This window comes from Mustela nivalis (assembly GCF_964662115.1).
Source record: "Mustela nivalis genome assembly, chromosome: 2".
Taxonomy (NCBI): Eukaryota; Metazoa; Chordata; class Mammalia; order Carnivora; family Mustelidae; genus Mustela; species Mustela nivalis.
In genome coordinates this window covers 60787037-60812589 of record NC_139021.1, presented here as the reverse complement: position 1 = coordinate 60812589, position 25553 = coordinate 60787037, and the positions used below count along the sequence as shown (strand labels likewise).

The following is a 25553-nucleotide window of genomic DNA, read 5'->3' as shown; positions in this document are numbered from 1 at the left end:
GCAGGGGAGGGGCAGAGGCAGCTGGAGAGAGAATCCTCAAGCAGATTCCCCACTGAGCAGAGCTTGTTGTGAGTATCCATCTAAGGCCCTGAAATAATAACCTGAGCCAAATTCAAGAGCAGGATGTTTACCCACAGAGCCACCCAGGTGCCTCACGGTATTTCTGAATGTGTAACTACTGACCATTGCAAGCTGGTACAACATGGCTCCAAGTGCCACTTATACTCCCTCAGAAATAATTTTATGAACTGGACTCTCTTCTTCATTTTGAATTACTTTAGTTCAGACTTTCATCTTTCCTCAACCTCATCATCCCAAGACCATGCTTAACAGATTCTTATCCTATTTTCACTTACCTGGCTATTGTGAATGCAGTCTACCTTCTAGAATACCACAGATTTACTTCTTAAAATTTGACTATGTGACCCTCTCACTTTAATCCTCTTCTGGTTTCTCCATTATCGACAGCGGAAAAATTTAAATTCCCAAGCTTGTTTACAAGTTCCTTCATGTTCTGGCTCTTACACATCATCTGGCCTCATCTCCCACCATAGCACTGGAGCTTCCTGAGTGAACTCAACAATTCCCAAACATGCTGAAACCATCACTTTTCTGGGCTTTTGTTCATGCTGTGTCTCTGCTTGGATTCTGCTTCTTTCCTTTCTCTGCTTGGCAAATTCTTATGCATGCACACGTCTATCCACTGGTCTGTTTTTCAGACTGTGCAAAAGTCTGTCTGCATGATGGCTACCTCAAGGATGTCCTCTGCAGAGACTTTTTAAATTCACAAAAGTTCACTTGAAGACCCGGGACAGAAGGAGGAAAAAAAGAATGAAATATCTCCCTATCAGAAGTTACATTTTCCCAAATTCCCTATGTATCTCAACAAACAATACCAAACATAGCATTGTCCCACTAAATGAGACCACTCTTTCATTGTTGACTCTAAAACATACCATTTACTATTTCAAGATCAAAGAAAAGGAATTTGGATTTGGGAATCCCAGACCAGGAGTGTGAAAAGCTAACTTTGGGTTTTCTGCCCACACCAGCTTCCAGAGATAGTCATTAAAATAATATTCTCTGCTTGTTGAACTGATAACCTGTATCATATTGTCACATTCCAAAACCATTCTGTATCTCTTGTACTTCCAGTTGCATTCCCTGTGAAGGTTACTCAACTTCATAAGGTTCTTGGGTCCTCCAGCAGGATTCTTTCCATACTTTTTATAGCACTCATGAGGATATACATAACCATCTGTTTATATGCCTATCTCCTATGGCTTGACTACACACCGTTCAAGAATAGGAACCAGATCTTGTTAAACCTGATATCCTCAATGCCTGACAAAATGGACCCTCAACAGCATGTGGAAATCCTCAAAAAGTATGTGCTGAATAAAAAAATGGATGGATGGATATTTGAATGAAAGGATGAAGTAGGCGAGGCAGTGGTCAAGGTAGGAGAGATAAATTTTTCCATGTTCATATGAGTGGCATCTGGGGAAATTGAAATACACCCAACATGATAGAATCAAATGCCAACTCTGGAAATAAATAGTGGAAGCTCTTGATTTTGTGGCTATTAATGTTTACAAGTATAATGTTTTTATGAAATTAATCCTTCTTCTTGATATAATAATTCCTTTTAAATTATTTATTTATTTATTTGAGAAAAAGAGTATGTGGAAGAGAGTGAGCCTGAGTGGGGGTGAAGGGCAGAGGGAGAAGGAGAAGCAGGCTCCCTGCTGAGCAGGAAGTCCAACTCTGCTCAATCCCAGGGCCCTGAGATCGTGATCTGAGCCAAAGGCAGACGTTGAATGGACTGAGCCACCCAAGAACCCCTTGATCTGATAAATTTTAAGCATTAAAAAAAGAGATTTAATTAGGGGGGGCCTGGATGGCTCTGTCAATTGAATGTTCAACTCTTGATTTCAGCTCAGGTCATGATCTCAGGGTCATGAGGTTTGGTTCCATGCTAAGAGCAGAGTCTGGCTTGAAATTCTCTCTCCCTCCAACTCTGTTCCTCCCCCTGCTCACACAAACTCTCTCTCAAATAAATAAATAAATAAAATCTATTAAAAAATTAGAAAAAAAGATATATAGTTGGGATAATAAGAGAAACTACTAGACTTAAAGCTCAGCTCATGCCTGTAGTGAGTACATGATGAACACTTAATGAATACGAGTGTTGTTTAAGAAAAGGGGATACTAGGACCAACAGGGGGAAGAGATGGTAAGCCAAGAGAGGAGAGACCAAAAAACAGCATGGAAAAGAAATGCAGAGGAAGCTATCATGATAATAAAGAAACTTGCTATTGGCTTTCTAGGAGGAAATTGGGGGGGGGGGGGACACAGGAATATAGGAAGGAACAAATACCTTAGACAGAACAGTATCTATTACACTAAGTGAAAAAAAAAATGATAGGAATTTCTGAAGTGGGGGAGTAGATGGCTTCAGACACCAATTTCAACAGAGCACTTTCTCATACATTATAAATACACATCATATAATTGATGTTTCTAAACTTTATGACAGCGTTTCCCAAACTATGTTTTGTGGAACACTAATGTGTTCCACAACAGAGATCATTGTTGTCTCATTGGAAAAATACTCCACATAGCTTATAATCAATCTTTGCTCTCTTCGATATTAAAGGCTCTGGGAATTAAACAAAAAAAAATTTATCAGCCCCCTTTGTTTGTTTTAATTTATCTCCTTTGTAACCCAACTTTTCCCAAACAGTTCTAACCACTAAACACTTCTTTCATAAAACATCCACTGAGACAGCAAAGGATGAGTTTTCTTCAGAACATAGTTTAATAAATATACATGTTTCATCTAATTCACTTTAAGGAGGCCCCGGAGTATGACATTGAGGGAAACTGTTTATTTCAACCAATCTTAATTTTTAGTAACCACAGCAACAAAATATGCACAAGTAACTTATTATTTGAAGCTCAGTTTTCCTCTCTGTGGTATTTTCTTCTCTACCCCACCAACTCATGGGAACAGCACCTTTGAAAATGCTTTGGAAAGGTTTAGAACAGCTGCTGAAAGGCAGCATGACCAAACCACTGGACTAGGAGTCGGGAGACCTGGCATGACTGGCTTTGGCAGTTAATCTTCCATTAAGTGTGTGGGTTTACAAAAGTTATACGAACTGCCAGGATTTTCCTTTCACATGTATATTGCATACATGTATGCAAAGGACTTGGTCTAAAAGCTAAAAGTTCCTGAGCTGAGATTGTTTGACAGTAAGCTGAAAACAAGATGGCACACAGGGTAAGTGTCCAGTCCAGGTCGAGAAGTAGTAACAGCTAGGAGTGCTACAAGATAGACATGGGAGTTAGCAAAGGGGAAAGGAAGGATAGATCAGCTTTTGCTGCGTGAGGAACGTCTCTGGATGCTTGGCAACAAAACCAGGGGTGGAGGGCCATCAACTCATACCTCCTTTCCTGGCTCTATCCATGTACTTACCGTCCCTATGTCAGCTTGAGCCTATCTTGGGTGTCTGTAATATCTATACCTTCTGCCTTAGGCCATGGGCCAATGGGTGCTGGATGTGTGGGGTACATAGGAAATCCTCTCTACTCTTTTACAAGAATGGTCTGGGAATGGTCTAGAAATCATCTGCTATCCACCTGAGAGCTCCTTCCAGAAATTAGCACCCAGCAAATATAGTTATACTTTATTGAGAGGTTGAGCTGAGCTTTAAAAACTTGAAAAACAATTTTCAAGCCTTTCAAACAGAAGCATCAACTTATGTGTTGGAAATAGTAAACCTATATTTTCATAATTTTATATGTATTTTTATTTTGAATAAACTGAAAGAAGTTAAAAAAAAAAAAAAAGCCTGCCCTGAGTGGCAGGGCCCATTTGAACCTGGAGCTATAGACTTCCTGACCCTTAATACATGTTTGTGGCCTTCTGTGCACTATGTATAGGTATAGAGCCCTGATTTCATCTGTTGTACATAGTTTCTCTACTTCCCTATCTTCCCAGGGTCCTGGTATGTGGTTTTCCTTCCATCTCCCTGGAAGGAGTTGAGTCTAAATTTGGCCTTTTGTCTAATTCCTGTATTTTCCTGTTCTCCCAGGGCTTAAATGAAATTCCGATTTCCAGGTTTCTATTAGGACATTTTGGCATTTCACTGTGTAGTCTTCCCACAGCCTTGGAGACATTCTTAAGCATACCCATGGGATGAAGTCAGCTGTTGCAAAATTTTTTAATAAGGCTTAAAATGTGAGCTTTGTTGTTGTTATTCATGAACTGTATGTAAATGACAAAAATGTCTGATACAATACTGACAAAAATCTTATCACATTTTAAGAAAACAATTTTGTGGCCTACAATTTACACTTTGATGGATATCTAGAATCACTGCTGCCTCAAAGCCTGGGTGCTCTTCCTTTGTCTATGTCTCAGTATTATCCCTACACCATTAGCCCAGGTCGTACCTCCCTGACTTGGTCTTACATTGCCAAAGTATGCTTCCTGCCAAGCTGGTCAGACTCCAAAATCAGTCCCAGCTGTTCTTGTTCCCAGATGACCCAGACATGTGATTGCTGGCCTGGTATCAAGAGGGAGTAGGAAGGGTCTTGGAATGACATCATGTGCACATTTAACTAAAACATGTCCAACTATAGGAGTTTAGTGGGATTGGGTGGAGATAATAGCATAGGTTCTACCCACCATTTCACAAATTGATTATGCATCTGGGCACGAGCAGGAAATGGAAGGCAGAAATCAGTTTCCCTTGATCAGTTTTAGTTACCTTTTGTTTCTCCATGGTGTGAGTGTCTCATTGGGCTGAGTATGATTACAGTATTAAAGTTATGAATTTTACTTACCACATGGTCCTTTAGTTCAACCCTATTATATTATTTGCTGCTCAAAAAAAGAAATAATCATCTGGGCCAAAGCTGTAAGAAAACTGGTTCTTTTGGATCTTCTAGAGCAATGCTGTCCAATCGACCTATAGGCAATGCTGGAAAAGTTCTACAGTTTATAGTGTCCAATATGGAAGCAAGTAGCAACATGTGGCTATGGAGTACATGTGGCTTGTGTGACAGAAAAATTGGAGCTAATAAAAATTCATTTCAATAGAATAGCCTCATGCTACAGTATTAGTTTTCTATTTCTGTATAGCGGATTGTCACAATCTGAGCAGTTTACTTACCCTTTGATCACCTCACAGTTCTTTAGGTCAAAAGTCTGGGATACTTTGAGTTCCCAGTTAGAAGCTCAAAGGACTGAAAGGAAGGTATTGGCAGGGCTGGGCTCTTACCTGGAGACTTGGGACAAATCTGCGTATAGGCCCATTTAGTTTTTGATCGTTATAGGTCCAAGGCTCTTTTGTTTTCTGGCTGGCTGTTGCCCAGGAGTCCCTCTCAGCAGCTAGTTAGTGGCCAGTCTCTGGTCTTTCCATGTGGTGCCTTTCATCTGCAAGCCAGCAAATGGCTTATCGATTTCTTTCAGTGCTTTTGAATCACTCTGACTTCTCCTTTTGCTACCAGCCTGAGAAAACAGTCTGCTTTTAAAGTGCTCACTTGATAGGGTCAGCCTCATCAAGTTATTCTTCCATCTATTTTATTTTAAGGCCAACAGACTAGGGACTTTGCATCTGTGAAATCCCTTCACAGTGGTACTTAGATTTGAGTTTGACTGAATAAGCGGGATGGGAATCTCAGGAGACCCGCTTTAGAATTCTGCCTACCACAGTCACCTTCTTCTTAAGATTTCTAATGCTAATTTTCACCAGGCTTGATTTTTGTATTTCACATTAACTTTAGAACCCAACTTCCAAGTAAAATATGATCTCACAATAGACAGAGTGACCTTCATTGCTTGGGGTTTTAAATTCTTTTTTAGGGGCACCTGAGTGGCTCAGTTGGTTGGATGTCTGCCTTTGGCTCAGGTCATGATCTCAGATCCTGGGATCTAGCCCCATGTTGGGCTTCCTGCTCAGCGGGGAGTCTGTTTCTTCCTCTACCCCTCCCTTCTACTCATGATCTCTCTCCTGTTTTCATTCTCTCTCAAATAAAATAAATAAATTCTTTTCTGTTCTTGAGAATTACTTTAAAAATGTAGAAACCTAGGACACCTGGGTGGCTCAGATGGTTAAGCGACTGCTTTGGCTCAGATCATGATCCTGGCATCTCAGGATCGAGTGCTGCATCGGGCTCCCTGCTCAGCAGGGAAGTCTGTTTCTCCCTTTGACCCTCCCCCTTCTCATGCTCTAACTCTCTCAAATAAATAATAAAATCTTAAAAAAAAATTTAGAAACCTAGAAGTTAGTGGCTGGAAGTTGTTGGGGGAGTGGTAGAATAGGAGAATGTGTGCCTGGATCTACTAAGATTTTAGCTTTTTTTTTTTTTAAGTTTTATTTATTTATTTTTTTGACACATAAACACAGAGAACAAACTAGGGGTGTGGCAGGCAGAAGGAGAAGCAGAGTCCCTGCTGAGCAGTGAGCCCAGTGCGGGACTCGATCCCAGGAAACTGGGGTCATGACCCCAGGTGAAGGCAGATGCTTAACTGACTGAGCCACCCAAGTGTCCCTAAGACTTTAACTTTTAAGTCTTGTTAAGATGAGGTAATGTATGAATGAGATGCACTAGGTGAATTGTGGGCAAGGAGGATGGTGGACCAACTGAGGTGGGCCTGGAGAAGGGGACAAATGGAAGGACTTAATGACTACTGAAGGCCAACTTCATTTCTCTCAAAACCATCTACCACTTTGGCATTTGAGCTATAGGTTGCCACTCCATCACTTAGCAGAATTTGAGAGCTGTTCAAGGTCAACAAAACAGCATGAGAAGTTAAAAAAGAAAAGATCTCTCAAATCCTATCAGAGTGATATCAGTCTGTGTTAATGGAAGCATTATGTTCTAAACCAGCAAAAAAGAAATTATTTCCAGCAACTTGGCACTAGTCTTGCCTGAACATATTTCAACTGCTTTTAGTTTGGGATACCACATGTTGAAAAAGAGACAAATTAGAGAAAATTCAGATAGCAGCAACCAACATGATAAAATGTCTAGTTAAAGGTCCATGGTGTGGCTCAGGGGACTGGTAATGGGATGTAAATCCTCTCTCGTCAGCACTTCATTTTTAGCAATGTCTATCTAATGGCTGTCGTCACTGCTTATATTCAGAGACCAGCATGGGAAGAAGTGATGGTTGGTATATGGTTCAGAATGTTGTAGTTCATGTTGCAAGTAGCATCGCTGTTAGAGCCTTTATCACCTTTCTAGTGAAGAAGTAAAGAGTTTAAACACAAATGCCAAATCATGTATTCACTCTGACTTGAGCCAGTTGGTTCCGAGTTTGGTGGGATGTGCGCTAATTACTTTGAGCAGGAGACTTTGCTGTATTTGAACTAGGAGTGAGAGAGATTTTTTTCTTCAGTTTAAATGAATATCCACAGTAATTGAACTATTTCCAAGAAGTTTGCAGTCTGCTTCAAGTTTAAGTTAAGAAAACAAATGTCAATTTACTTAACTACAATGAGAGATAAAGCAATAATCTAGACTAGAGTGCTCGTGTAGATGAGATCTGTGCATTCTCTCCTTCTAAGAAGACCTCCGATGGAAGCCAGGTCATAATCTGAAGGTTGTTCTGTGTCAGCACAGTGTTCTTTAGATGATTCTAAAATACCTGGATGGGTCTGTCCTTCTATGGCTTTTGATCAAGTCTGCGTGACTGTCCAGATTGCTTGGTGGGATGAGGTCTAGAATTCACGATACTTCTGTTTTAGTCATGGATCTGATACTAACTCACTGAGTGATGCTTGGTAAGTTGGTAAAATAAGAAACTGGAAATAGATGGCCTCAAAGACCTTCTTAATTATAAAATTCTTTAATTTTATATATATTCTCTATAGGCAGCTAGGTAGATAGATAATTAACTGTCATATTCCATTTGCTAAAGACCTCAAGGCATTTTACAACTATCAGTCCATTTAATAAACATTTGTTGGAGTACCTGGGTAGCTCAGTTGGTCTGACTCTTGATTTCAGCTTAGGCCATGATCTCATAACCATGTGTTGAGATCCAGGTGTTGGGCTCCATGCTGGGTATGGAACATACTTAATATTTTTTCTCTCCCTCTCCCTCAGCTCTTCCTCTCCTCCTCTTTCTCTCTCTCTCCCTCTCTAAAAAACAAAGAAATAGCAGCACCTGGGTGGATCAGTCAGTTAAGTGTCTGCCTTCAGCTCAGGTTATGACCTCAGGGTCCTGGGATCGAGCCTGGTTTTGGGCTCCCTGCTCAGCAGGGAGTCTGTTTCTCTCTCTCTCAAATAAATAAATAAAATCTTAAAATAAACAAATAAAGACAAGTGAATAAACATTTGTTGATGGCTTCCTATGTACAAATATTGTATCAGACATGGAATTAGACATGGTTGCTTCCCACAGGGAATTTAAATGATCAATTAAAATAGGAATGTTATCTTACAAATTAATGTAAATATTAATGAATATGAATGATAACATGAATATGACAAAATAATATGAATAATGACTGATAACAATATAAGAGAATTAAACAGTACCAGCAAAAGAGGTACAGAAAGAACACTTGTGGCATAGGATATGGGGTAGGGAAAATATATATTTAAAGTACAGAGATTAGAGAAGAGCATACTATTTGAACTGAATTTTTAAGCATGGGTGCATTCAACACAATGAAAACCACTGGTGTGGAGTCAGCGTGGAAACTGCTGTAATGGTGATACGAAATTCAGTTTGGCTGGTAGGAGAGGAGGATACAGGGAGAGCTTAAGGGCCTCTCAACTGCATGGATCACTTCTGTAGAATTCTACTAGGGCTGCCATAACAAAATTTGTCAGACTGGGTGGTTTAGTATATGTGCTGCCGAAGCGAGCGCAGACTGGGTGGTTTAACAGAAATTGATTTTCTCACAGTTTGGGAAGTTGGAAATCCAAGATCCAGGTGTCAGCAGGGCTGATTTCTCCTGAGGCCCCTGTCCTTGTCTTGTAATCGGCCACCTTTCCTCTGTGCCCTCACATGGGCTTTTTTTCCTGTGTATGTACATCCCTGGTTTCTCTGTTGATTTTTAGAAGGACACTAGTTGTATTGGATCAGGGCCCTACCCCTATGGCCACATTAAACCTTAATGATCCTGTAAAACGCCCTATCTTCAATTACAGTCACACTGGGGATTGGGGCTTTAACATATGAATTGGGGCAAGAGGACACAAAATAATTTATAATGATTCTAAGGATCTTAGAGGGGACCTGGCCTTGGACTCATGTGATATCCCAAATAGGACAGGCTTTAGGCCCCATGAAACGTGTGTCCACCTTCTGCCGAGAGCAAGATATTCATTAGGTCCTCTGTTCAGCAGGAGAGGTAGACCTGAGATGTGATATTGTGTGGGGGATGCGGACAAGCGCGAGATTCCTCCATCATTTGACATGGAGGACATGGGGGCTGATGTGAAAATCCCAGGTTCCGATGGAGGTATGGAAACTTTCAGACCAGGGGATCAATATGTAGGAATTAAATATGCAGGTCTACAGCAATCATTTTAATCTTGCAATCATATACCACTAGTGTCGAAAGGAATCAACACGAACAGGAATCCAAAGGAACAAAACCTAATGGAGCATGAAGGACATTTAGGGCTTGGAGGAATGTGCTGTTACAGTCGGGAGGAAATGTAGTCCGAGTCAGTGGAGATGAAGTGAGAGACCCATTCTGATTCTTTTTTTTTCCCCCGGCATGACATAAATACAAATTAGATTTAGGAGACGATCTCTTGGTCTGAGAGTCAGAAAAAAACAGTTAATGTTAGTAGAAGAGTGAAGAACTTTCAGGATGGGGGGTCATGAACTGTATTCTTCCTCCTTCCTTCTGCTACTTCCCAAGGCCCTTTGCTGTTCCCCTGTCTCCAGCTTCTTGTCACAATCACTTGGGGTGCTTGTGAAAAACGAAGATTCCCAGTTACCATCCCTACTCCCGGATGGAATGACTCAGAATCTTTGGTGGGGGGTGGAATCCCCAGCTCTTCATTTTGAAAGTTTAGATTTGACTTTTTTCTCTCTAGAGATTGGGATTTAGAGCCCTAAGGATAGAGCAGAGTACCGCTCTTGGATCTTGCACCATTAATATGTATGGATTACAACAAGAAACTCCTATTTTTGGAGCAGTTATTTTAAGCTATGCAGTTTTCTAAACAACATAGTCACTTGATTTTCACAGTAAACCTTTATGGTCATACTATTACTCCCATCATGCGGATGAGAAACCAAAGCTCAGAAAAGTTAAAACAGATTTTCCAAGGCCATGGAAAGCAGCAGTGTCCAGAAGAGTGAAGGGGAAAGAGGAGAAGGAAGATTTGGTAAGCATATTAATTTGCACATTTTTCTGTTACGTAAAAAAACGTTAGTGTTATAGAGTCCTTTAATTGTGTGGATGGTGTAATAAACATGAATTCCTCAGACTCCAGCCTGCTCGGGCGCTGCTGCGCTGTACTGCTCAGCTGACACTCCGATGAAATGGAATGCCAGGAAATTCCAGGCACTTGCGGCATAAGAAATAGATTTCATGCACTTTTCTTGCCAATACTAACATCCCTCTATGACACGAGGCTGTGGAGACTCGTGTGCTTGGCTAATGTTCACATTTTTGGTTTGATAAAGAAATTTTGGCAGCTTTAGAAATAAGGTGTGTGGCTTTGGAGAATAGAAACTGTGAAAATATTACTGTGTGATAATCTCTTTTCTTTCAGTAGGCTCTGAATTGGTAAATAGGTGTTTTTATTTTTGTTTTTAATGAAGCAAAATGAAACAACTCCTAATCAAAATACTTATTGGAAACAGTAATACTTCATCCCTTCGTCCTCCACAGTTTCATTTAGAAGAAGATAATTCGCATTCATTGGACTCAACAACATAATCAAGCTTCTTGAGGCAACTCTTGCAATAGCCACGGGAATTTATAACACAAGCAATGTGTGTATTCCTTCAACAAATTTACTTTTAAAGTATACAGAAAGAAATAAAATATCCATGTTTGTTATATTTAGACTGACTGGATATCAGCTATAAGAGATGGCAATGGAAGAGAGTCCAAGTTGATACAACTCATTTTAACAAATGTAGTTCTTTTGAAATTATGAGGTTAATTATTTCATAGATGCTTTATTTCTGCAGATGATAAGAATAAATATTGACTTCTTTTAATATTTAAATATAGGTTTCTGGTTTCTAAACAGTTTTAGAGTTTAAACATTTTTGAAATACACTTCAAAATCAAAATAAATAGAATTCACCTGTTGTCTACGTTTGGCTTTTATTAAATAAGGAGCTAAAGACCCCTTCCATCCATACATTTTCTCCTCTCAGGGTTAAAAACAATCAGCAAGCTATTTGATGTATATTCTTTCTTTTTCCTAGGTTTATACTTTATGTGCATTTATACGCTGGATACCCTAAATTAGAATATTACTAAATATGCTTATCTAGAATCAGTTTTATTTACTAGAATATAAACATTTTTCCAGGTCACTTCATGCAGGATTTTTTTTTTAACATTTTAATGTCTGTATTGTTACTATTGAACCATTCCCCTATTTAATTTTTAAATTTTGTTCCTTGTTTAGGCTTTTTTCCCCTTCTTTTTCCTATTGTAAACAATTTTTCAATGAATAGTCTTGCCAGGTATGAACGTTTCAAATTTCAATAGATATTGCCAACCAGATTACTTTCCACAAAATTTGTATATTTTCCCCATGATTTATATTTGTCTATTTATATTTGTATACTCTCCCCATGGTTGCTGGAACTGGCTGTTAGCCGTCTTTTAGATCACTAACAATTTGGGGAGGGCAAATTGTATTTTGTTTTACTTTGCAATGAAGAACTGGTTGATTCTGAATGTTGAATATGCTTAAATTTTTTCTGGTATAATTCTTAAAGGTAGATTTACTCTAGAGTTAAGAATAAGAAAAATAGGTGCTTAGTTGGGACTAAATACCACTTAAAATGATTACTATTCACATCATTAGTCTCAGATTTAAAACACTTTTTATTTGCCAGGATGGGTAATTAATTCAAAATGTTTTCCAACATTAGCCTCAATTTTTGCTCCTTCTGTAAGGGAACTAGATGAGGAATAAGCAATTCTGCTTGTTTGAGACATTCAGACAGTTTTTGTTTTGTTTTTCCCATCTCTACTTTGTTATTGGGAATAATCTTCATGTTTATTGCCCCATGTTACAAATTATATTTTTCACTTTGAAATCTGTACAAAACACCAAAGTTTATGATCTTGGAAAGTTTCTGACCAATGTTAATTTTTTGAAGTCTTTTCTCTATGCGCTCTCATAAATTAAAACTTTCTTTTTCTTTAAAATAAGTTATTGGATCTTGGTGGATAAGAAACTGAAACGAGACGCCTTTTCCTCAATCAAACCAGCAAATACCTCTGCAGGCTTAGTCATAAAACCCAGCACGGAAATAATACTTGTCTCACAATCAGGTCAGAAATGATAACTGAAACCATGGTCGCCTCGAGATAAGCTACCTGTGTAAGCAGGGAAAATGGCTGGAAGACTAATAGAAGGCTTTGTGTTGGAGGACAGTGATTGAAGTTCGAAAGGCTTAGCAGAGGTCAAGTTGGCAATGTCAGGTATTTCCCCAAGTTTACTTCATTCAATTAAGTTGAAACAATCTGCTCCTGTGAGAGTTAGTGACTTTCCTTACACTGGGGGGCCCAGGCAAAGGGATGCTCTGTTTCCTCTGCACCAGAAGCTATGTCTGGCGTAATTTTTAGAAAGAGATTGAGTCGATTTTCAGGAACTCTCTGCAGGGAACTTGTGCTGTACAATGCTTGTAAATCTGGTGAATTTACCGGATACATTTGAAAGGGATGAACGAGGCAGTTATTTATCTGCTTGTACTGGCCAACTCTCAGCAACCCAGTTCTTCTCAAACTTCTCTTGTTCCTAAATGGGATGACTCTTCCTGTGTCTGTCACATTAATTGAGCTGGTTTTCTTCCTTGGTCTAAACTACTGTTGATTGCCTTGACCTCTGCCCAGCTGAGGGACTAAATGCCTCAGACGAGGGCTTTCTTAGGAGTGCCTGTACTCTCTGCTCAAGGCTGCTGGATGCCGGCAGATTTTAGGGTAGCAAAGTGCCCAAAACTGCTTTTCTAAAAAACTTAATTTCACTGCTTAGGATTTTGTCTTTTTCCTGGGTATGTTACTTTTCTTGCTCTTTTTGAAATATACTGTCTAATTTCTTAGTTTGAGTAATTATTTTACAAACATGAGTGAACTTTGTGGAGGACTAGAAATGGGACATACCCTGACTGCAGCAAATGATCAGATTACAGAGATAAATTGATATATGAGAGGTTCCGGAATACTGGGTAATTACTGCACATACCTCCAGGAAATTCACACACACACACACACACACACACACACACACACACATTAACTTTCTGCATATGTGTGTGTATGTGACTATATAGATTTTAATTATAAGAAAAACTTAGGAGATTTTTAAGTTGAATGCCACCAAATGTCATTATCAATTGGTTTCTTACCATTTAAGATATATTTCTAAAAGCTCATAAGCCCTATAAGTTTTCATTAGATACTGTCAGCAAACTGATTTTATCCAGTAGTTCCTACACCTGGCTAATTGTTAAATTCACTTGAGGCCACCCAGGCCTCCATGATTAGAATCTCCAAAATGGAGATGCGGCAGTCTGGCTTAACAAGGTCCTCAGATGAATCTGCTAGTCATCCAAGCTTGGGAAGCCTAAACAGTCTAGAATAGTAAGTCATGTCATTCACATCAGTTTGCTGTTGAGGGTATTGTGCAGTTTACCAAAGAACCACTAATGCCTGGTTTTGGTAATGCACATAACCACAGTAGTTGTAGACCGCCTCATGGGAGCTTTCCGATGGTAACCCTGACTTAGAGACGGAGTTCCATTTTACAGGTGAGGAAACTGATATAATTAATATTAATAATTAATATCGTAAAGTTAATAACTAGAAAAACTGAGTTTCAGTCCGTAGCCTTCTGGTTACATGCCTACTGACTGTCCATAGCTTTAAGGTGAAAATCAGTAAAGGCTTTGTCCTGTGGCATCTCTAGTTTAGACCTAGCATTTTGTATGCCATCCTAAAATGACTTTGAGGTCAGTGTTATTTCAGTTGAGAACACATTTATGGGGTTGCTTTAGGCCGAACTTTGTATTGAATAAGGGGTTAGGCCTCAGAGGGGCAGGGTTTATGCTTACAGAATTCTGTTGTGGGGTGAGGTTTACTTGGGACAAGAGGAGAAAGCAATAAGTTACAGGGACAAAATACACCATGTGGACTGTGCTAGCAGCAAAGAGACAATCATTTTGGGCTACGGTTTTGAGGGAACATGCCAGGAGAAGCAGGATTCCGTTTGTGTCTTGAAGAGAGGGATTTGGAAAGTTAGGAGAAGACATTCCAGGTGTGGGAACAGCATGAGCCCAGGTGTGAGTGTGTGTCTGTGTGTGTGTGTTTCCGGGTATTTAGTCAATGCTCAAGAGAGGGCTGGTCTAGCCGGCAGCAATGAAAGAGAGGGAATAGGGTGTAAAATCTGGGGCCATGCCCTGTCCTTCCAAGTGGATGGACTCCACAGGGCACTGACATTGTGTACCTTTTGGAATCAGTCCACACTGCTTCTGTGTGTTTATTATTCTCTCATGTATGTGCTCCCAACCCCCAGGAAATACTTTAACCTAATGCTTCAAAAGCCTCTGCCATTGTCCAGAATCAAATTAAGTGCAGAGAAAATGACCATCGCTCTGAGACACATGGGATTTGGGATGTCAAAAGACACAAAAGCCCTAGCATAATAGAGAGAATCGGCAGGTTCCTGGGATATGACTAATTTTTCTCTGCTGTTTAGTAACAGGTGGTATTTATCTAAGCAGACTGCCCTGGGCAGCTGGTTGATGGGTTCTTCCAGCTGGACATCTTCTCCCCATTTAGTCCAACCACACCTGCTTCAGACAGCAAACAAGAGGCTTTCTCATCTCCAGTATCTACATATTGGGGGCTGGGGGTATAGATGAACCATTCAGCTTCCAGCTGTAGTGTTTCATGACGTCCAAGGATTCCATCTGGCCTTCTACCAGAGAAAAAAAAGAAGTTTTAGGTTTAGAGGTGGGTTTCCCCTCACCCCCTTCTCTTTTTCCCGGGGGAGTGGTTTTGTCCTGTTAGGTTGCTTTCTTTTAAAAAAGAGATTTTTATCATCGGCTGCTATCATGTGATCAGATTTATCTCCCATGAAAACTTCCTTTCCTTGAAGCATGCCCTGACACGAGGGTGTCTGTCCCTTCAAGCTCTTATCGTATTGCATTGAGGAATAGTAGAATAGTCTCATGAAAGATTAATCACTTCCTGTAAGCATCTCGTACCTGCAGACAGGCTATTACTGAAATATGTCTGAAAGAAAACAAGGAAGGATGTTAAAATGTATCAGCCAGGTATTTTTTGGCTGTGCGACTACAAACCTTGTTTGAGTGCCAGAGTTTTTGGAGCCAAAAAGGACTTCTGTGCTGAGTTAATGGATTATAGTTTGTTTTGTACATGAGTAGCAATGTTTTCTTTGTAATGATAGCCAAAACTTTGACATTGCACAGGTATTACTCGAGAGGCTGTATTAGTGTGTGCCTTCTTATTTTTTTCCCTGTCTAAACTGAATGATGAATCAACCATTTGGACTAAATTCAGTCCTGGAAGTTTAGAGAACTGTATCCCCACTGCTGGGCCTGCCAGATAATAGATGTTCAGTAAATGTTTGATGACTGACAACCTCTGTTTTTAGCAGTCAAGGGGTTTACAACAGAAGAGTGAGAATTTAGAGGATGGCAAGGCCTCCATCCTGAAAATTTTACTGGCAAGTAGAGTAGGGATCCACTACCACCCTGACTCAAACCTTCCTATTTACCAGCTGTGTTCTAGGCTTTGTGGTAGAGGCTGGTTATTTAAAAAAAAAAAAAAAAGTATGGTCCTTGCTCTTAAGAAGCTGAGAATCCCTGATAAGGGAAATAGTAACACAACATTTACTGAGCACTTGCTGTATTGTCGACCCTTAAGCACTTTGTAGGTATTAATTCATTCGATCCAGAATTATTATTCATATTGTTTTAGTTTTTCAGATGTGTCAGCCAAGGCACAGAGAGGCAGACCCCTTTGTATAATTTACCCAAGGCTAGTAAATGATGGAACTGGGATATGAATAGAGATTCACAAGCAAACATTGAATTTGTGGAGTGCTCTGAGAGGAGTGCAGGGTACAGAGAGGAGGCTCTCTCATCTTAATATAATGGGGATTGTGATGGCTGGGCCTTTTTCTCCTCACCTCTGCTTCTGGCCCTGAGACCTGGGATCTGGGATCTGAGACTTCTGTTCCTCTCCAGATCTGGTCCTAGTTTTTTCCATGGCCTTTGTCACCAACGGGGAGCAGCATTGCGCTCTACTTTATGACATTTCTTCACTGATGTCTCAGTAAGTTATTCAACTTCCAGCAGCTATAATGATGTCCTTTGTGACTGACAGCCTGCTGTTGTGGTAAGAATGTGGGCTCTGGAGTCAGACACACTTAGATTTGAATCTCATTTCTTCCATTTGTAAGTTGTGCAATATTGAGCAACTTACTTAACTCTAAAGGATTCATTATACTCATATCTTTGCTATGTTTAAAGAATTAGTTGAAATAATGTATGTAAAATATCCATCATTTAGAAGGTGCTCAAGAAACTGTAGTTTTATTTCTCTTGTAAGACCATGCCCTTTTTTTGCGGGGGGTATGTTTCTCCCTGTACATAGCATGGTTCTCCCAAATAATAGATAATTAATACATGTTTATTAATTTGATTTTATGGGTTGAGGAGAAATATTTATGTCTGTACTATGAGATCATCATACACACATCCTCCTGAGACATTTTTCTCTTCCCTTTTCTTTCCCTACCCACATCTGTCTTCCCACTTAGTTTAAAGCCTACATGACTTTCAGGCCTTGGCTTAGCTGTCATCCTCTCCAAAAAGTGTTCAGTGACTGAGTTAGGCTGCCCCTTTCTCTGCTTCTGTGGGACCTTGGGCTCTAGGAGCTATAGGTGTCTGACAAGCTTTGTTGCCATTTTTTGTGTTGAAGTAAAATACATACAACATAAAATTATCCATTTTGAACATGACAATTCAGTGGCATTCAGTATATTCACAGGGTTGGCAACTCCTTCCTGTCTAGCTCTGAACGCTTTCAACAACTTAGAATAAAACTCCATATCCATTAGCAGTTAGTTCCTATCTTCCTCCTACTATGTTTTGCCAACCACCAATCTGCTTTCTGTTTCTATGGGTCTGCAAGTCCTGGATATTTCCTATAAATGGAATCATATAATATGTGATCTTTTGTGTCAGACTTCTTTCACTTGGAATAATGTTTTCAAGGTTATAGCATGTATCAGGCCTTCACTCCTTTTTATGGCTGAGTAATATTCCATTGTAAGGCTATAACACATTTTGTTTATTCATTCATCCATGATGGAAATTTGGGTTGTTTGACCTTCTGGTTACTAAAAACCATGGTATTATGAATATTGGTGTACAAGTATTTGTGTATGGGTTTTCAGTTATTTTAGGTATATACTTAGGACTGGAGTTGCCAAGTTGTTTTTGTTTATTTTTTTATTTTTATTATTTTTTTTTAATTCTATGTTTCACTTTTTGGGCAACCATCAGCTTTATTATTTTTCAATTTCAAAATGTTTCCCAAGTCAAACCTAAAGACCAGCCTGGGATCTGAAGTTCATTGTACTTAGAAAAAGCACAATTCTAGAAAGTCTTGACAACTTCGGTTCAGGGAAAGAAAGATACGAAAGGTTGTACATACAAATCTCTTTTGTAAAGATAATTTTGTTTGTGTGAAAGAAAAACCAGGTACAACAATCCATGAGACTGTCTATGGTGGGAGAGAAGAGTAACTAATTTTAACCTAGCTTCCCAGAGTCCTCTCACAACCTCTGGGTTAACTTTCAGCAGCTGGGCTCTCTGAGATCTCACCATTTATTTCCACTCTTCAGGTGGTATTTCACAAGACTGTCCACATAAGCCTAGTACCTCTAGCACCATGAGCTATCCAGAGTGTAGAGGACTCAGGTTCTGACTCACTGAGCAGTTACTGTGTGGAAGGTACCATGCTGGGTGCTGATGCAGGTGCTTTAAGGAGGATTTCGATGGCTTTGGTCCTATGTTAGTTCCTTCATGGTAAAGACTGATAGTTTTAGTGAAATTATGATTTAAACACAAAAAGATTATTAACCATTTCAGGAAATGTGTGATTGTGCCACATGAGTGCTACAGAGGAAGAAGCAAACACTTTCTGTGAGGATTATCAGAGGAAGCTTCCACAGTAAAAGGGAGACTTGAGCTGTATTTAAAGACATATCTTTATATCTAAAGAGAAGATGAGGGTTGATTTCCAGGTAAGGCATGGCCTGACTTAGGCTAATGAGTTCCATTCTAAGCAGGCTTCTCATTTCAATAAAACTTAAAAGAAAACACACAGGTTACAGTCGCTCTGGAGAAAGCCCATGGAAACAGTACATCTGAAGAGGGGAATGGATTTCCTTAAGGAAACAACAAGTACAATTTCAGTTGGAAATTGTGGCTAATCCAACCTGCTGAGGGGGAGTTCACTGTTAAGGAACCCTGGATGAAGGAACAGAGTTTCTTTAGAAAATGTCTCCGGTCTTAAAACTAGATGTGGAGGGGTGCCTGGGTGGCTCAGTTGGTTAAGAGTCTGCCTTCAGTTCAGATCATGATCCCAGGGACCAGGGAGGGAGCCTTGCCTCAGCAGGGAGCCAGCTCTTACCTCTCCCTCTGCATTCCCCCTGTTTGTGCACATGCTCTCTCTCTGTCAAATAAATGAGTAAATAAATAAATAAAATCCTTAAATAACTAACAAACAAACAAAAAACATACAAAAATCCAGATGTGGCATGGCTTTGATAATAGTCCAAAAACTTCTACATCCTTCCAACATACATAAGAAGAGTCACTGTGAGGCTACTCTGATGAAAGCATTCTCCATCTCTGTGGACTTGGTATGAATTTCCTTTTGAAAAGTGGCTTAACTGCAAAAAGAATAGATACTTCTGTTTCATGAGCTGCTTCTGCTCATGATGATTAGATATTTACTTTGTTTTTATTGGAAGAGTGACCCGGAGAAATACAGCTATACAGATGGCAGACTGGAAATAACAATGTGCTTGCTGAGAAAGAAATGATACTCTCTTCCAAAGCCTCCAACTTCCCCCCTAGATAAGGAATCATACACCTACTACTGTCAGATCGTGATTTCTGCCTCTGAAAAGGGGTTTTATCTTTTCCATTTGGGTAATGTGCTTATTGAACAGTTATATTTTCATTTATGATTCTGCCTAGTTTCTGTGGAAGGTAAGAAAGTGTTGTAAGCTGTAACAGTTGGATCAGTCTAGTCCTAGGGTAATAGAGATACAAGATGCTTCCTTGTATCCTAGAAATCCTCCACCTTGCAGCTAGTTTGAAAGTGATCATAGTTGACAACTATATTTGACTTTTGTGGTTCCCCAGGATCTCTTCTGTGATCTCCCTGGATAATATGTAGATTTAGGTTAGAGGGACCTTTATAACATTCTGTTTTATGAGAGCCTTGACATTAATCTCTTACTTACCCTCCTTGGCAACCAAAAAATAGCTCACGAGCAAAGACGGGAGCAATTGTCCATGGAGCAGGGTGGGCTGGGAAAATCCTCTTAGGGAGAAGTGACTGCTTGTTTATATTAATAATATCAAAGGTTTTCCCCACTGCTGTTTCATTTAGGAATGCTTAAGAGTACCAGCTTTGGACATACATAGTGCTGAGGTTTAAACTAGGGCTCACCTTACCAACTGTGAAACCCGGGGTCACTTATTCAAACTTTCTGAATTTTGGTTTGCAACGCTGCAAAATGGGGATACAAGTATTACCTCCTAGGGTTTTCATGAGGATTAAATGAAATAAGGTATATGGTACACAGAGCACAATATCTAGCACATAAGTCTTAGTACCATTTGTCAGTTCTAGGATCAAATTCTGTGGCCAACTTATAAGTCTTACCTACTTTTTACTGGTATATTCCCATTTTAAATGGAAATTTTCACTTTGCTAATATTTTCCATACTTTTTAGTAAACATATGCATTATTTCAAAGTCTGGAGAAATTTACATTTCAAAAATGGTTTATATAGAGAACATGAGACTTTATAAAAGAGCATAGGAAATGCATGAAAATTGTATTTATATTGGCCAAATTAATACTTGGAGGAAAGAAAGTCTCTCTCTGGTGTTTGGATAAAGTTTTCTTTTTCTCCCCCCAGTTTTATTGAGATATATCTGACTACAACACTGTATAAATTTAAGGTTTAGAGCAAGGGTTAAATTTTTTGTTCTTACTAATAGAGTTTAAACACCTGTTTAAGTAATATCTGGTTGTTTTTAAGTTGTCCCCTACTTATAATTCACTTAATCACTTATTTTTTAAAGTATTTCTTAAAGATCTAAAGGGTTCAGGATCATAATAAATACTCAGTTTTCCAAATTCATAATTTCATAGTTATTAGTCAAATACAATTTAATAATTAAATGACAAAACCTGGAAATTAATTAAGGTTTTTTATCTGCCAAATAATCTTCCAAAACAAAATGTTGAAGAATTGGGAGAGATAAACTAGGAACATATGGATTTCATTTTTCTTAAAATACATTTTGATGCAAAAATTAAGGGAAAACTGGGTAAAATTTTTTTGAAGCCATTTTTAAAAAGGTAAATATTTGGCTAAATACTAAGTAATACCAAACTCAAATATTTAAATTTCAGGCACCACTGCCAACTGCCAAAATATTTTTTAAAGGATTTTATTTATTTATTTGGCAGAGAGAGAAAAAGGGAAAGAGAGAATAAGCAGGGGGAGTGGGAGGGGGAGAATCAATCCCAGGACCCCATGATCATGAGCTGAGCAAAAGGCAAATGATTAACTTACTGAGCCACCCAGGTGCCCCCAAAATATTTTTTTTAAGTGACAATGAAATAATAGGTATCTCTTTATCAAAATCCTGTTTCTTCATTTCTTTTCTGTATGTTAACAGACCTTGGGGAAAGAAATTCCAAGTAAATCTCCATTGTTCACATAAGTAGACTGGGAGCTTGGAGAGTTGGGCACCACATTTCTAGATGAAGACTTATGAAATTTCCAGGGATCAGGAACCATGGACTTTTAAATTAAAATCTAATTTTAAAATTGATAATTTGGTCACTATAATGAATGCCATCTTTAGATTTTATTTTTTCTCATAATAGGAAAAATATTTTTAATAAAGTCATATTCTGCTTAAATTTCTTATTAAGTAGTACACATCAGTAATTTTAAGAATTCAGGCTTGTGCATCTGAGTATTTCCTGAAAGGAATAAATAAAAATGTTTCATCATTGTCTTAACTTCCAGTGATTCATAAAACTAACATGGTTTTCTGAGTGTTTTGGGCAGAATGTTCAAGTCCATCTTCCATGCATACATCAGGCAGACTTGTACTTCTCTTGTACTGAGAGAATCATTTTCCCCCAAAGAGTTGTATTACATCTCAGAGACCTGCACCCAAACCAGATTTTCATCTGAGGAAGGAGCTGTTTCAGAGTGTTAAAAAGAGAATAAATCCATCTTTAGAAGCAAGTGATATCTCAGTTGCCGGTGGAAAAAATATACATAATTGCCTTAGCCCAAGAGAAAAACAACTGGGTTTTTCTAGAGAAGAAGAATTTTGCCAAACGTGGGGGAACTCTTTGAGTAAAAACAAAAACAAAAACCTAAACATAATCTTCTTTAGAGTGTGAAGGATATGAAGTTATGAGAGGAAAACTACCTAGAAAGGAGTCTTATTTGAGTTTCTAGTTTGGAGTGTGGGTATGGGGTGTGGGTATGGGGTCTTATCTGAGTTTCCAGTTCATACTCCAGATGGGGAAAATTCACCACAGCAATGGATCATCTCTGTGAAGACCATTCCTCATCTTTTCTCTGGTCTCCGTTCCCCATGAATCTCAGTTTACATCCTATAGCAGCTGGGGTTGAATGAAGAATTTCCTTTCTCTCAGCAGCAGGCAAGTCTCTGCCTAGGAAGTCCCCTTCTCTGTGAAGGGGTGACCAGTTCATCGCAACAAGCAAGGAAGGGTTTGAGGAGAGAAGACACATTTGGAATGTTCACTTACCACGAGCTTCACAAGAAAGGGATTAGGCTCTCCCTTTATATTCCAACCCCCTGGCATACAACATATACCCAGAAATCTCTTGTAAAATTGCCCCCTGGGTCCATGTTTTCAGGCCGTCTTACAGTTGAGCCTGTCTTGTAATGAAAGAGGTTTTCTGATACTGCAGGAAATAGCAAATGCAGGGCCACCTACGGTGGATGGTCTATTATTAAATCCTGACCAGCAAGGAATACAACATTAGGCAAACCAAACAATGCAGTAAGAAAAAAAAATTACCTGTCAGCATGGCATGGAGTCAGATTATTTTCCTAAGGAATATTAATGATTAAACACAGTTCTAGGGCTGTTTTGGTATAATTCATATGATAATACTTTACCATTGCTAATTTGCATAGGTTCAATCTCTCTAGCTATACACTGTGTTCATTATGGGTATAAGCATGAATCTCTCTGTGTTTTGTTATGAGTATTTACTTAACTGATAAAGGTTTGTAGTAGGTAGTACATGGGAAAATAATTAATGGCAAGACCCTGGGCATGAGTCAGTGTGCTTAAAGCCTGAAAACATATGATGATCAGTGGGTACTGACTTTGTCTTTTAATGCTGAGTAAAGTCTCATAGAATTACACTAAATGAGAAATGAAACATGACACTTCTGGCTTCAAAATTTAATTTCGAAAAAGGGGATCATGGCATCCCCCAAATGGCACATGTCTGCTGACTAAGCAGTGCAAGTTGCTGTAACTAAATCCTAAAAGTGAAGGCCGAAAATAGAAATAATTGAAGAAAAGGAGAGAAAATTGTGTTAGTAAATTCAGCAACCACTAATCCCTGTTTTTTGATCAAAGGCGTCTAGACACTACCTAACTCCATCCGACCTTTTATGACTGCTGCAAAGGAGTGTGTGTTCTTATTATCTTATTTACAGTGTTAGAAGATGTCTGTGTAAACAAACATCTCTTGAGCACTTGTCCATTTGTCAGAGTTGCCTGGTCTGTGGGCTTATTTAGAAATCTGATTTGGTGTTAACTAGCATTCTTTTGGAAGGCTATCCCCGGCAGCCCAGGGACTTACTTCAACCGAAAAACTGACATAGTGTTTTGCACTCCAGATGTGTTGCCTCTGTGGATTTCTCGGAGACATTTCTGACCTGAAATATTTTTATCCTTTTCTCTCCCCATATCATTTACCCTTTTCATGTCCCAAATACATAGTTTTTGGAACAAAAAATATGATCTTCATAAATACAAGTGCCACCTTCTTTCCCTTGGAGAGAATAATGCCAAACTTATCTGAGAACTTATAGTCCCACTTACCCTGTATCCATATTCCTAACAACCATCCTTTGGAATAAAATACTACTAAACTTTTTTTACAAAGAGGCAAACTGAGAATTTAGGAAGGTTAAGTAGCTTGTCCAAGACCACACGGCTAGTAAACCAAGACATCAGGATTAAGTGATGTCTGATTATGTAGCCCCTGTTCTTCTTTTCACATGACTCTAGGAAGTGTCACTGGTTCAGGCCGATCTTGGAAGTACATCAAGTGGAAGACCTCTGTGATACGATTTGCCTGTGAATGTCTCTTGCTTCCAAGTTTCTCCTTTGTCCAGCTAGGTACGAGAAACTCCTTTGATATGAAACATCGTAGCACTGGGGGAGGGATAGAAACTCCCATTCACAACTTATTTTGAATTAGTTGACTGCATTACCTAGCAAGACTCTGAGAACAGGATACAGTACGATGGGTTTTAATCTGGAGTGGTTGAGGAAGGAAACTTTTCAGCTCCGAGAGGCTTCATTGCCGCGCAAGAGGCTTTGCAGGGTCTAGTTGCCGCCACCAGGGGTCAGTGTGCAGGTGCCAGAAATCTAGGAACGAGGCAGCTTTGGGAAAACAAACTTGCATCAAAAGGGAAAATGGAAATGAAAACTGTATTTCTGTTAGTAAGATTTGGCAAAGAGCCCCTGTGAGGTTAAACTCCAAACTGAAACTATAAATAATAAGTTACTTATGATTGGATCTGTCTGAAGACCTGAAAGGGTATCCTGACTAGGTGAAGGCAAAATGTACCTATTGTTATAATTGCTAATAAATGATGCTCTTAGATGATCATGTGATTAGGTTATAGAACACAGAGAGCTACTGACAGCAGTCTTTTCAAATTTATTAAAAATTCCTTTGTTGATTGCATTTCAGGGTGATCACATGACAAGGAGGATAGAGAAAGAAAAAGGCACAAAGGTGTATTTTGTAAATTATCAAGATGTAAGCAAAAGCATCTTGTTTTTTTTTTTTTTAAATGAAAAAGTACTCTGTAATGTGTTAGATCATTCTTCAAGGGCTCTTCAATTTTTTATCACTTCATTCTTTTAGGCACAACGAAATATGCAATAAAATATCCAAGTGATGTTAAATATTTAAGGAACTACATTCCCTAAAAAAATGTCATATTCAGTTTCATTGCGTCTCCCCAAATATTTTATTTTTATCCCAGCCCCTTTGCGAACTGTTTTGCTTGGTTGTATCAGGACTGTTTTGCAACAGATACTCATCTCCTTTTTTTTTTTTTTTAAAGTTTTTTTGTATTTGTTGATTTAAGGAATCTCTGCACCTAGTTGGGGGGCTCAAACTCATGACCCCCAAGATCAAGAGTCACATGCTCCTCCCACTGGGACAGCCAGGTGCCCCCTCATATTCTTTTCTTTCGATATAGCTATTTGGATATTTTTAAATATGGTTTGAGAATCAGAGGGTTTAAAATTTTTATATTCAAATAATTACTCCAGAAAACTGTAAGGTGTTTAGTTCTCTTCTTATTTTCCTAAATATAAATACATTCATCTAGGACTTGGGAAAACATATTCAAAATGAGAGTTTGCATTCTTCATGATTTAATACAAGTATGTTTCTGCTGACAAGCACAGTGAAAGTTAATTGCCGTCTGCTTGGAGAGCTCTGAGCAGCAGAGTTCGCCCCTGGCAAGATGATTTTACAAAAGCGGGAACAAATAATGAGCCAGGCTGTCTCTCAGCCATTACTGTGTCAGATGAAAGCTTCTCTCTCTCTCTCTCTCTACACACACACACACACACACACACACACACACACACACCCCAAACTTAAGAGACACATATTCAAAATGACTGTTGATGATCCAACCAGCAAAAACCAGAACACAACACACAGTTTCATAAAAGGCTTCATCTGGGCCAGTGAATTTTGAGTGATGTATTTCTAG

At 39.0% G+C, this 25553-nt stretch overlaps 1 pseudogene across 1 annotated transcript in view; it reads right to left on the bottom strand.

Moving 5' to 3' along the window:
- The window catches only part of LOC309859289 (large ribosomal subunit protein uL30 pseudogene), a 56979-nt pseudogene extending 33337 nt beyond the window's left edge, over window positions 1-23642 (bottom strand). Inside the window, exons 1-2 of the transcript in view lie at window positions 23632-23642; window positions 15024-15156 (exon numbers count right to left, since the gene is read on the bottom strand). The product of the transcript in view is annotated as a large ribosomal subunit protein uL30 pseudogene (transcript). The remainder of the gene's footprint in view (window positions 1-15023; window positions 15157-23631) is intronic.
- Window positions 23643-25553: the final 1911 nt, after the last annotated feature.